Source organism: Odocoileus virginianus, unplaced genomic scaffold (genome assembly GCF_023699985.2).
Source record: "Odocoileus virginianus isolate 20LAN1187 ecotype Illinois unplaced genomic scaffold, Ovbor_1.2 Unplaced_Contig_29, whole genome shotgun sequence".
Classification (NCBI taxonomy): Eukaryota; Metazoa; Chordata; class Mammalia; order Artiodactyla; family Cervidae; genus Odocoileus; species Odocoileus virginianus.
In genome coordinates this window covers 392,163-406,273 of record NW_027224346.1, presented here as the reverse complement: position 1 = coordinate 406,273, position 14,111 = coordinate 392,163, and positions in this window count along the sequence as shown.

The following is a 14,111-nucleotide window of genomic DNA, read 5'->3' as shown; positions in this document are numbered from 1 at the left end:
ATGACTTTCTCTGGATATATGTCCAGGAGTGAGATTGCTGGATCATATGTAGCTCTATTTTTAGCTTTTTAGTGAACCTCCATACTGTCCTCCATAGTGGCTGTACCAATTTACATTCCCACCAACAGTGTGGGAGAGTCCCTTTTCACTACACCCTCTCCAGCGCTCATTGTTTGCCAATTTTTTGGTGATGGGCATTCTGACCGGTGATATCTTGTTGTAGTTTTGATTTGCATTTCTCTAATAATTAGTGATGTTCAGCATCTTTTCATGTGTTGGGCCATTTGTATGTCTTTTTTGAAGTAAGGTCTGTTTAGATCTGCCCATTTTTTGATTCAGTTATTTGGTTTTTTGATACTGAGTTGCATGAGTCATTTATTTTGGAGCGCCCTCAAACTTAAAGATGTTTCTGATTGGATTCCTAGTGACTGTTGGTGACTAATACCCCAAATTTACTTCCCCTCACCTACAAAGTGAGGGGACTTGACCTCTGTCACCCCAGGAGCCCCTGACAAGAGGTGACCTTAGAAGCTCCACAGCAACCGACTCCTCACTGGGTCATGGCAGAAGGCTCTGCTTGGAGAACCAAAGTCCGCTTCAGCACAGGTGCTGGGTTTCCAAGCTGCCCGCTGTTGTTCGTCCTCACTTTACACCATGTACTGCTATTTAGCTATTCCCCAGTTGGGCCTGAGCCCCAGGAAATCAGACCACGTCCTGAGGGTGCAGCTGACTCTACAGCCAGTGGCATTTTGATTCTAGTCCTAGCCTGAGTCTCCCCTAAGCAACCCCGTGAGGTTATGAAGAGAGCAATGGAAATGTGCTTGGCCATACCATTTATCCCCTGAGAATGCCCTTTAAAATATCCTTAGATGATGAATGCTCTATGGGGCCCTTTAAAGAATATGCACTTCTGAGACTTTCTTTGAAAAACAGAAGTTCTCGCTTTTCCTCTCCAATGTACTTCCATCAGGCTGTTATCACTGCAGGCCCGGATTACTAATAACGCTCTCCAAACGGCTTTCCCAATTCTTTCTCTGTGTGTCTCTGTCTCTCTCTCCATATTCACACTGCTTGGTGCTTCCAAGGCCTGCTTTTAAAAGATAGTTTTGGAATTGTTGAGCTGGTATTAGGGAGTCTTCAGTCGCCACCCCATCACCTACAGGGAAAACCAGACACTCGTGTGGCCTTGAAGATTGTCTACGGTGGCAGGTTGGGAGGCATCCCGTCTGTAAGTAATAAAGTGCCTTTCTTCAGATGAGGATTCAGTTTAACCCTTAAACCACTGCCTTGCCCTGGGATGAGCACAGAGCAGAACTGAGGTGATATCACAGCTCACACCTCAGGCCTGCATTTGGGTTGAGGACCCACATACGATGGGCCTCACTGTGTCAAGATTGAAAAGGGGGCGCAGTCATGCTGCAGTCTGGCCCCCACTTTCCTTTACACCTTCCTGCTCTGCTCCTTGCTGCCAGAACCCTCCCTGTTCGCCATCTGGTTTATTCACTCTACCTAGAATCAAACATATCCAGCCTTGGGCTCCCACCGTCTTCTCCTCTCCTACCCAGCAAAAAGTGCTTTCTCCTCTGTTTCAACAAAATGTTCCTCGAGTACACATGAACTGGGCTCTCTGCTGAACTTCTTTTGCACAATTTGAATGGTTTGTTTGGAGGTGAAGTGGGTGTCAGTTACCATGGCTGCATAACAAACATCCCTAGCTTAGTGGTGTGAAGTCTCTATCATGTTGACCGATCCCGTGGCATGGGGGCTTAGACAGAGCATTACAAGATCTGCTTTCTTCTCCTTCATGATGTCTGGGGCCTTGGTGGGAAGACTAGGGGCTGGAATCATCTGGAGGCTTCCCCACTCGCATGTCTGGGCACCACCTGGGCTGCCTGGAAGGCTGAGTTCAGCTGGGACTGTGGACCAGAGCAGATTAGTGTGGTGTCTCCATGCACCCCAGACATCTCACCAGGTGAGATTTGTATTCTGTGCGGGAATGTCCCAAGAGCAGTCATTCGAAAGAGCCAGGTAGAAGTGGCATCGCCTTTTCTAACCGAGCTTCAGATGTCACATGGTGTCACCCCAGCCGTGTTTTGTTGGTGGAAATACAAGCCCATCCAGATTTAAGGGGAGGGGATACAGACCTCACCTCTCAGTGGGAAAAATATCGAAGGATTTGGAGTCATATTTTAAAACAGCCACATAGCATTATGCTGTGGCATTATATGTGCTTTTTATGCTGTGTGCTCAGCCGTGTCCTACCCTTTGCAACCCTTCGGACTGTAGCCTACCAAGCTCCTCTGTCCAGAGGATTTTCCATCAAGAATTCTGGAGTGGATTGCCATTTCCTTCTCTAGAGGATCTTCCCGACCCAGGGATCAAACCTGTGTCTCCTGCAGTGGCAGGCAGATTCTTTACCACTGAGCCACCTGGGCAGCCCCTGTTGCAGTCTATACTGTTAGTTAAATCCTGTCTTGTTATTTTCCAACCTCACGTATTTGTGTCTTTTTTTGCACTGCATGCTAAGTCCAATGATGCCAAAAACTGGGTCTTAGACTCGGAGTCCTTCTTGGAGTGCCTCGTCCGTCCCTTTCTAACACAGAAAACCTTTTGAAAAAAAATCTAACTGAAATCAATAATCATTAAATGGCTGCTCTGAGGCAACTTGCTGGTTACCTACTGTTTAAAATACTACAAACTCCAGGTCATTAGCTAAGATATTTTTTTCAGCACAGAATAAGAGGCTGAAGGTCAGCCACTGTGTTAATAGCATGGCTGGGGAACTATGGCTACATATAGACTAATTAGTCTAGTTAAAACTCCTACCACCCACACCCATGGGAGCTTCTACAGGAGCTGTCCTGTCATCATGTAGACAGGAGACCTCAGAAACATGTCTCAAGAACCCCACATTTCAACTCCGTCACAACCCAAGAGACAACTTTTTGTTTAGTTTTTTTTTTTTAATTAATTTTGGTTGGAGCATAGTTGCTTTACAATGTTGTCTTAGTTTTTTGCTGTACAGCAAAGCAAATCAGCTGTATACATAATCCCCACTTCCCGCTTTTTAAAATTTCCCCCATTTAGGTCACCACAGGGCACTGAGTTCCCTCTGCAGTAGAGAAGGTTCTCATTAGGTGTCTATTTTATACATAATAGCATGTATATGTCAATCCCCATCTCCCAATTCATCCCATCCCTCCAGCCACGAGGTTTTGTGTTTTTTTTTTTTTAACTTTTATTTCGTGTGGGAGAATCCCATGGACAGAGGAGCCTGGCCGGCTACAGTCCACAGGGTTGCACAGAGTTGGACATGACTGAAGTGACTTACACACACGCATAGTCAGTTTACAATGTAGTATTACTCTATTTCAGGCATACAGCAAAGTGATTCAGTTATACGTATACATCTACCTATTCTTTTTCAGATTCTTTTCCCACGTTGGTTATTACAGAATCTTGAGTGTGTAGTTCCCTGTGCTATATAGTAGGTACTTGTTGATTATCTATTTTGTATATAGTAGGATATATAAGTTAATTTCAAACTCCTAATTTATCCCTTCCCCACCCTTTCCCCTTTGGTACCAAAAGTTTTGTTTTTGAAGTCTGTGAGTCTGTTTCTGTTTTGTAAATAAGTTCATTTGTATCATTTTTTTTAGATTCCACATATAAATGATATCATATGATATTTGTCTTTCTCTGTGAATTACTTCACTTAGTGTGATAATCTCTAGGTCCATCCATGTTGCTGCAAAAGGCATTATTTCATTCTTTTTAATGACTGAGTAACATTCCATTGTATATACGGACCGCATCTTTATACATTTCTCTGTCAGAGGGCATTGAGGTTGCTCCCCTGTCTTGGCTGTTATAAATAGTGCTGCTATGAACATTGAGGGGTGGGTATCTTTTCTTTTTTAAAAAAAATGTCTACTGGACTCGAGTTGGTTTACAAAGTTGTGTTAGTTTCCGATGTACAGATCTTGCTGCGAATTCTGTCAGAGTGTTCTGCCTGTGCTTTCCCCAGAGGAGTCACTTTTGATGTGGTCGTCTGGCAGAGGCGAGCAGACCCAGTGTGAAACGAAAGCAAAGCAGAGTTCAAGCCATCCTGTCCTCGAGCAAGGGAAAGCCTTTGTGTGGCGTCTCGGCGTGAGAAGCGGGCTTTCCGGGCGGCTGCAGGCACACGCTGTGGTGTGATTCTCGTGGTCATCGCCTGTGCGGCGAGAGCCTGGACATTTCAGAGAGAGAAAGAAGTGGAGGCAGGGGTGCTCAGTGAAAGAGAATACAGACTCAGAATGCTTCTCAACTGGAATCCTTTCAGTGTAGGATTGCTTAAATTTATTGTCTTACAGTCAGTCCAGGCCACTGTGATTTGCCCAACATGAGCTTGTCTCATCACAGCTGCTGACACTCTTAACATCTTACCATGTGTCCCCCTGGGAGAGGTGTTTGGGTCTTACTTTGATCATAACCATATTATTTCAGAACCCTAAAGAGAGCAACAGGAATGAAAAGAAGGAAGCAAAGATTCCCACCGTGGCTTCAGTCAGGAAGCCCCCCACCCCACCAGCAGAAGCCTCCTTCTTAGGAAATCATAGATGTCTTATTTTGTAGAAATAAGGGCACGGTAAATCCTCTCATTAAAAAACAAACAAACAAACAACTGCTGCCTCCTGGTATGATGTAGAGTATGTAAGATTCTTCTTGGTTATTTAAGAAGCATTCTGTTTGCATGGCACCTCCTTACATTAAAAAAAAAAGTTAAAAATTGTACCCTGACTGTTACACATTGGGTTTTGGTTTTGGACTTTGAATGATCCTCTAAGGGTAGAAAGTGATCTAATTTCCTCAGTGTCAAGTTCATCTGCAGCATCCCTGATTTATTATGTATATAAACTTGATATACTTTAAAAAAAACTTCAGACATCACAGATGCTTGAACTTCAAAGGAATAAAGGGTTGTTTCCTAAGTGTAAAGTATTGGAAACAAGAAGAATGAATGAAACCTAGAGCCATGAAAACATTTGTACTCCTTAATTTCTTCCTTTTCACAAGCAATTAAAGCAACTTTATCCTTAGAAATGGGAATTAACAGTTAGCAATGTGAAAGTTTTTCTTTCTGGACAAAAACCCCCCACAACTTGTAGAGTTAGAACAATAATAACCCAGTACCCCTGTGACTCTTCAGATGATTCCAAGACCTCTGACTGGCCCTATAACAAAGGACTTTCATAGGAGTCAGGGCTATCTGAGGGTACAGGGCCCAGGCATCTGCTTTGGAAGGCTTCAAAACAGTGGGGCTGAAATTGAGGCTGGCCAGATTGAGAGGAGTTACCTGCTAGTGCCCATGTCGTGGGCGATCTTCAGTGTCAGATGAAAATGACCCTTTGGAGGACTAAAAAAGATAAAATCCCAATTGTTGATTCAGTTCCCAGTATAAGATGGACCCAATGCTCAAAGATATTCCTCCCATTACAACTCGACTGAAAATATTGAATAAGATATAAAAACATGTTTTTAGTGTATGAGCAAGCCGGCAGGAAAGTAAGGAGAGGCTTTCATGACCAGACTCTATCTCAAAAAAAACACAGATCTAAAGAAAACAAGAGAAATCAAGCAGTGGAACCAGAGTTCTTTCTAGGGGTTTTGTGTGTGTGTACACACACCCTTAGGATGCCAGCTGCTGCTGCCGCCAAGTCGCTTCAGTCGTGTCCGACTCTGTGTGACCCCATAGATGGCAGCCCACAGGCTCCTCCGTCCCTGGGATTCTCCAGGCAAGAACACTGGAGTGGGCTGCCTTTTCCTTCTCCAATGCACGAAAGTAAAAAGTGAAAGTGAAGTCACTCAGCTGTGTCCGATTCTGTGACCCCATGGACTGCAGCCTACCAGGCTCCTCTGTCCGTGGGATTTTCCAGGCAAGAGTACTGGAGTGGGGTGCCATTGCCTTCTCTGCTAAGATGCCAGAGCTTGGGTTTAAAGACTTGCTCTTTGGGTTAAAGATAAACACATGAAGACCAGGCAGAAGGGAAGGACAATCCTCCTCCACCCCCTTCTTGCATAAAGTCAGAATTCTGGAATGATATCCTCGCCGGGTGAAATAGACAAATATGCACCTCATTGATGTAGAGAGTGGAAATGTTTGACTGAGCCGGCTCAGGACTCTGGTGGTGCGGGTGGAAGTGAGGAATGAAATGAACAGTCCCCTCTGAGGGTCCCGAACCACAAGCCTGTACTCATGTGGTTTTAGAATTGGTATTCACACTGAAAAAATTCATAGTTAAACATTTTGTTTAAAGTAGCCCTCAGTGAGTAATGAATGGCTCCGTATACCTGGCAGAAGCACTACAAACTTTCTCTTCAGGAACTCTAAGCTTTAGAGTATTTCAACAGATAAAATCTCAAGATATATGGGATCATACTTAAAAAACAGAACAATAACTCACTAGACATATGTGCAAATAATCCTTCATGAATGAGTCTGCAGACACGATTAAAAAAAAGTCAGGCTGGCAACCACTGAATATATTGGAATGGTCAGATACAAAACATAAGTTTCGTATGCTTCATACATTTAATGCTATAGACAAGGAAACTGAAAGTATGTTGAGGGAATGAAAGACAATCAACATTGGCTTAAATGGACTTCTTTCTATTAATAAAAAGCTTCTAGAATTGAGAACCATGCTTACAGTTAGAAACAGTGAGCAGAATTTCTGTTACTGTGATTTTGTTTTAAAAGTAAAGTTTCAGATGCATACAAAAGGAGAGAGAAACCACTCTCAAGACATAATATAGCTTCAACAATACTCAACCTTAGTTTTTTGTTGGTTTGTTTGCTTTCAAGACAGAAGGTTTTCCCTGGCCTCAGCCACCCAGTCTGATGCTACTAATGCTCCCATGGCAGCCTGTATTTTATACCCTTTATAGCACTTACCAGGTGGGATGGTAATCGCCTGGCTTCTGCTCTTATTGTTGTTCATTTATCTCCCAAACCAGAAAGGAAACCCCTTCAGGCCAAGGATCCTGTTTGCAGCACCTGGAATAGTGCCTGGAACATAGTAGGTACTGAAAAGTATGTTTGTGAAAATAAGTGAATCTGATAGAGCCATGCAAATGCTATAAATGTTATTGGTCCCTGAAAGGCTGTGCAGTTGGTGTTGTCACCTTGGTCTTGACGGCAGCAGCTGCATGAGGAACAAATAACACAACCAAAGAGCCACAAGGAAACGCAGGAGCCCCAGAAGCCACTCACACAATGACTGGCATCCCAGGGGACTAAGGAAGCCCCTCTGTATTTTAAGACGCCTGAATGGAGCACTCCTAAACTCACTGGTTACACTTCTCTGAATTTTTCTTGTGGCATAAATTTGGGAAGCCACCAAGGAGATAAGAGGATTGATCTGTTGCAACAGTGGAAATGAATGTGTATTATCACTGCTGCCCTTTAGATGTGGTCCAAAGGTGGTGGTTGCTGTTCAGCGCTAAATCATGTCTGACTCTTTGTGATCCCATGGACTGCAGCACGCCAGGCTTCCCTGTCCTTCACTGTCTCCCAGAGTTTGCTCAAATTCATGTCCATTGAGTCGGTGATGCCATCTCATTCTCTGCCATCCTCTTCTCTGTCCCTCAATCTTTCCCAGCATCAGGATCTTTTCCAATGAGTTGGCTCTTCGCATCAGGTGGCCAAAGTATTGGAACTTCAGCATCAGTCCTTCCAATGAATATTCAGGGTTGATTTCCTTTAGGATTGACTGGTTTGATTTCCAGCAGTCCAACAGACTCTCAAGAGTCTTCTCCAGCACCACAGTTAGAACACATCAGTTCTTTGGTGCTCAGCCTTCTTTATGGTCTAACTCTCACATCCGTGCATGACTATAGGACAAACCATAGCTTTGATTATATGGACCTTTGTCAGTTTCGCTGTTTTAAAGGTGAGGTCTCAGGTTCAAAGAGGTGTGCCCTCAGCTCCTCTGACGAGCGCCCCTCCGGGCACCCTGTCGCCAAGGTGACTTGGAGTGAGATTGCAAGCCCTCGAAGGCGAGGATCCAGTGAGAGGAGGGGGCCCCTGCTGAGGAGTCTGAGCTTGCTTGCTCTGAGCCAGTCCCTGGGAGGTCAGCCGCCAGTGGTCAAACACATCTACTCTTCTGAATTATTCAAGTCTTGGAATAATAATTACAAAAGGGAGGCAACTCATAAAACTGGGATTAAAAAAAAAATAAGGAAAAGCTGAGCCAAATCTGTACTGGATTGTCAAGGCATCTGATCAGAAAAGAAATCAGAGGCTCATCAGAAATCAGGTTTGGGCTGAAAGCAAACAACTCAGGGTCTTTTTGTGAGGGGGCAGGGGTGGGGGGGGGTCCAATTTCTTGGGGGGTCAGGAGGGCCACAGAGCCTCTGAGTGACCATATAGTGCCACAGGTGGAGTTTCAGGGGGCTGGGGTTGTCGTCAGTCAATCACTCAAAAGCGCTGTGTAAACAAGGGGGAAACATGTCCTGTTATTGATGCTGTTTCCGATTCCCTTAAGAGTGTCACCATCTAATGACCAGCAGGGCTGAGCAGCACACTCAGAGGCCTTGCTCATTAGACTGCGCAGTGGAGGTAAATGTAGAGAGTTGTCTCTGAAACACCTTTATCTGAAGTGTTGCTTTGGCCGCGGGAAGGATAGCAAAACCACTTCTCAGTGTGAGCCGACCCACGTGCGTCGAGTGTTTAGGCACGAGTGGGATGTTCCATTCTCATGAAAATGATTTCAAAATAGCAGTTTCTCATTATCTGTGATTTATCATTTTCTGTGATGCTAGACCCAGCTTGTTGGCAACAAGTCCTTAATTAATGAAAGCAATTTTTACAGGTCTTCTTTCCTACCTGGTAAAGACTCAGGGGAAAGACTGTTACCCATCAGAGAGGTTCTCAGAGATGCAAAATGTCCCTGTTTGAGAACAGAGACATCTGCTGTTGGGTGTGGACTTTAAGTCTTTGGTTGCTTTTTAAAGACAGAATCAGAAGGGGAGGATGGTTTGATAATCTCTCTCTTCGGGGTGCTGAGAATGGAGGGCTGAAGCGGCTTCCTGAGGGCACAAGGAATTATAAATTAACCAGTGTCCATGACTACATGGACTTTGAAGTTTGTGGATCTTAATACACCCTTGGTGTGTTAACTGAGGAGCCTCCTGTTCGTTCTGTTAGCAGCAAAGTCAAGAGGTTCCTGAACTTGTTTCCTGGAGCATTGTGTGAAGGTAGGAAGGTGGGAAGCTGCAACTAGCTTCAGGGATTGGGGAGGGATCAGGGGTGCTGGTTTGGGAGATGAAACCAGAGGTACCTCAAGACCTTGCATCAGAGAGAACAGAGAGGAAGAAAAAGAGCAGGCTGAACTAGAGAAAGGCTGAGCAGGTTTTCCTGATGGACCCACATTTGACTCTGGGACACGTAATGCTGCAACTAGTACATCATTGTTTAATAAATGAATGGATGAATTCATACAATTTAGGGACTAGGAAGTTTATCGAGTCTGGTCTTTGCTTACTCCATGCATAAATTTACTATGCTTCTGTGTTTCCTAATGGCTGGACCTTTTGGTTGCAAAGGATATATCACAATTCAATATAATTTTATTTAAAAGAGTTGCTTTGTCCATAGCAGCTTTGTGTCATGCATGTGTTCAATGACTAATACTTAAATAGCCACAATTTTTAGTTGTTCATTATAGTGAAATAGGTGGGGACCACTTCTCTGCAGCTCAGCTACCCTTCCCAACCTCACAGGGCAGCTCATTCCACAACTGGGCAGTAACTGGGCAGTTGTAGCTGTCGGTCAATATTCCTGCCTCATTTTAAGTTTCACCCATTTCCTCAGATTTCCATTCTCGTACTGTTTCTGCTTTCGGGAGATCTTGCAGAGAGAAGGGCTAGTATGAAAGTTACCTCTTTCATAAATCAGATTAGTTCTGGATGTGCTACGTTTGTGTATTTCTATTTAAAAGTTACTTTGTCCTTTTTGTAGTCTCCTGATTGGAAGAGGGAAAATCCATTTAGGCAGGAGTTCGGTGACAGGGACTCATTGTTTCATAAGCCTAGAGTTCAGCACTTCTGTCTTTCCTCACCCCACCTCCCCGCAGAGTGTGGAGTCTGCGTTGCCTGCCGCTCAGCTGTTCGCTGCTCATTTGCCAGTCATGTCCTCCATGCTGCGAGGACACGAGTGCAGCCCGGAGTGGGTATTGAGGTTTGCAATGGGATGAGCCGTTGGCGTCCCAGGAACCATGGAGCCTGTGGTTTAAGAGCATCGGAGTCCCGCCTGCCAGGGGCCTTTCAAGGAGGAGGCTCCTTGTGGGAAGAAACTCCTCCACCATTTTTCCAATGAGCCTGTTTGTTGGGCCAAAGTGCAGGCTCACATTCCCACCCCTCGGCTTAGGCAGGTCTTTCCTCTCAGATTTCAGAACTGTCACTCACTCCAGAGCTGGGCCTCTGAGCAGCCACATTGTTCCCTCGGTTTCCTGGGTGCTGGGGGCAACGAGGCTATCTTTTCTCCCACAGCCAACAGGAATTGACAGGGACTTGGAGGCTACCAGCCCTCCATGTACTCCTCTTCACAATGAAGAGTATGCTTTCTTCTTAATGTGCAGCTTGCGTACAGTGGGTCACCCACCCACGCAGTGATTCACACTCTTCTCAAGGACGCTCACCAAGGTTTCAGGCAAAACATTCCAGTGCCAGGCGCAGGGCGTGGGTAGGGAGGGGAAAGGTGAATAGTCCCTGCCCCTCGGGAGCTTCCAGACAGGAGAGGGGATGCGTGGAGTAAATGTCCTCCATATCACATGGGGCTTCCCAGGTGGCGCAATGGTAAAGAATCTGCCTGCGAATGCAGGAGATGCAAGAGACAGGGGTTCAGTCCCTGGGTTGGGAAGGTCGCCTGGATTAGGAAATGGCAACGCACTCCGGTATTCTTGTCTGGGAAATCCCACGGACAGCCTGGCATCCCGTGGTCCATGGGGTCACGAAAGAGTAGGACCCAACTGAGCAACTGGGTGTGTGCACGCACACACACACATACACACACACTCACACTCACACATTCATATCACATATTTGTATTTGAAAGTCCAAAATGTGGGATCATGTCAGCAGTTTTATCGGTGCAGGAAAAAGCACTGAGAGGAAGTGATAAATAAAAGGCTCAAGGAGATTAATTGACTTCAGTCTTCCACTGCTAGTAAACAGAAGAGCTGGAAATCTAAGTCTTTTCCAATGGGTTATCATCCAATCAAACATGGTAAATGTTAAAGACATTTATGAACAAAGGGATGAAGGGTTGTGGAAGGACTATCTGAGAGAGTCAGGGGAGATACCTTAACGTTTAAAGTAGGTTTTACAGAGGGGGTCTGAGTCTGTCATGTGCAAAGGTGGAAGAAGTGCATTCTTGAAACACGGAATGGAATAGTGCGTGCAAAGCTCAGTGTGGAAAGGTTATGGTGTGTTTGGAAAACAGCAAAGAGCAGATGAGGCTAAAATAATTTTAGTTGGCAGGATGGAGGATGGAAAGAGTAGAGATGGATTAGAGACAGGAGACCCAGGTAGGAGTCTGTCCCAGTAATGAGCCAAAAGTTATTGAGATCTCAGACTAAGGAAGGAACAATGAGAATGAAGACAAGAAGTTGGATTCAAAAAATATTTTGAAAGTAGCATAAACAGAATTTGACAAGGGAATAGTTGTTGCAGAAAGATCCTGCAGTGAATGCAGTCAGAGTTTAGGAGATTTGGGTGTGTGTGTGTGATGATCCCATTAAATGAGATGGCAAACATAGGTGGTAAAACAGTTTTGGGATGTGAAAAAATAGTGGAACATGGAATTGATGGCAAATTCTGGGAGAAGCACCAAATTCATGCCTGTGGGTAAATGGAAGTGAAGATGAGACTTAACTTTATCTGTAACACTTTATTATTTTTTAAAAAATAACTTGAAGCAATGTGAATATCTGTGGTGGTACACACAGTGCTTATATTAGTTTCTGTGCTTTTTAATTTTTTAAAAGCAATGCCTGGAGTTCTTTAAAAGAAAGTAAGTAATGTATGGAGCATTTGGAGTAGCTCCTATGTACTTGGCACTGTTCCAGGTACTTGAGCTATAATATTTGCTCCCTTCCTCTACTGGCCTCTTCCTTTCAGAAGTTAGCCCGCTGGAGTTCAGAATCAGCTTCTGGTTCCAGCTTGACCACAGGCAAATCAATTTTCCTCCCTGGGTTTCTTTCAGCTCTCACATCCTACAATTCAATACGCACTGCACCTCGTACTCCTTATTCTCACTGACGTGAGCCCCAGGGTGCGGTCCATTGGTATAAAATAAGTCCACTGGGGAGTGTAACTAAGGGCTGACCTAAGCACGTGTTCCAAATGGTCCTTTCTACCTCTGCCTCCCACCCAACCCCATCCCAGGACAGCAGAGTTTCCTCATGGGATTTCCAATTTGCGAGGGAAACTTGATAATTTCTTTGGTAATGGGCTATGTCCTAATTCCAATCTCATCAACAGAAGCAACTTTTGTACATTCAACTTTAGACGCCATGGAGAGAACAGTTACTAAACAAAAATTCTTGCCTTCATACTGTTTACATTTTGGTGAATGGAGACATCAAGAAAAAATAATAACAATAAAAAGAGGACACAGCGTGTCACTACAGGGCAAGGCAACGCAAGGTGAGTAGTAAAATGCTAGTGCTCTGAGTCCTATAAAACCTAATTCCTAATCCCTAAGTTCTTCTTTTTAAACTATTAGAATCTAGATGTTTTATTTTAAATTTTTTTAATAGAAAATATTTGTTCATTGCTGTGCAGGCTTTCTCCTGTTACGGCCAGAAGGGGCTACTCTCTGGTTGCGGTGCATGGGCTGCTCATTGCAGTGGCTTCCCTTGTGGCATAGCAGGGGCTGCAGGGCACGCACACTTTGGTAGGAGGCACATGGGCTCAGTAGTTGCGATTCCCAGGCCCTAGAGCAGAGGCTCAGTAGTTGTTGCACACAAGCCCAGCTACTCCAAGGCACGTGGGATCAGGGATCAAACCCTTGTCTCTGGCATTGGTGGGCAAGCTCTTTACCACTGAGCCACCAGGGAATTCCCTAGAATCTAGATATTTTATTGAAAAGGAAAAATTATTTCTAAGGAAAAATTCATAGAAGTAGGATTGTTTGAAGAAAGAACAGATGTATTTTGAGATTTCTGAGAAAGGAGCAGTGACATTTTACACCCCTTCACGATGTATCAGAATGCCAATCCCCTCTTGCTACTGCCACATGTTATTGATTGGTGCCAATTTTATTGACTGGAAAAGGGATCTCTTTGTTGCTTTTATTCACATTTATTTGATTGCTAGTGATGTTGAAACAGTATATCCAGTAGTGAGACAGAGCCTGAAGTGAGGGAGAAAGAGAAAGTCTTCCTTTTTTAAGGTTTACATCCTGATTAATGTTATTAAAATGTGTAAAAATAATTTCTGATAAAACTCTCCCCCTTTAAACTAACCTGTCTGTTCCACAACCCCTTTTCTATTTAATTATCTATTTTGACAAATTTCAGATTTCTAGATGGATCTGGAGGCAAAAGGCATAAAGTGAGGCCTAAGAGATTGGGAACTTTAGGATTACATTGAATCAACTAGTACATTTCCTTTTCTTTTGCTCCTCTTCTCCCAAATGTTAGATTATGAATTAGATACATATATATTGTTATAATTCTACTCTACTTTTATAGAAAAGTCAAAAACTCCTACTAAATTTTAAAATACTTTTGTATTGTTGCTTTAGTGGTAGTAAAACACAAAGAAACCACCATTGGGCAAAGAAGGTTAATGGGAAACTGTTTCTCTTCATGTGCTTCAGCAGCTTGTATATAGTAAACATTTTTTAAATGTAGAAAGAATGAATTAAGAAGAAAGCAAATGAATGTTTACTTGAAACATCTGAATGCTAGCCTGGGAAAAAAATAATTCATAACCAAGTAGGAAAATCTTAACTGGTTTAAGTTTATGTCTTTTTTTAACTTGAAAGGTTAGAAGTTTGATTCATTAGAGACTCAATTAGTAAAATATTAATTTAGAAAAGATATAATGATTTTCATATTGTCCAA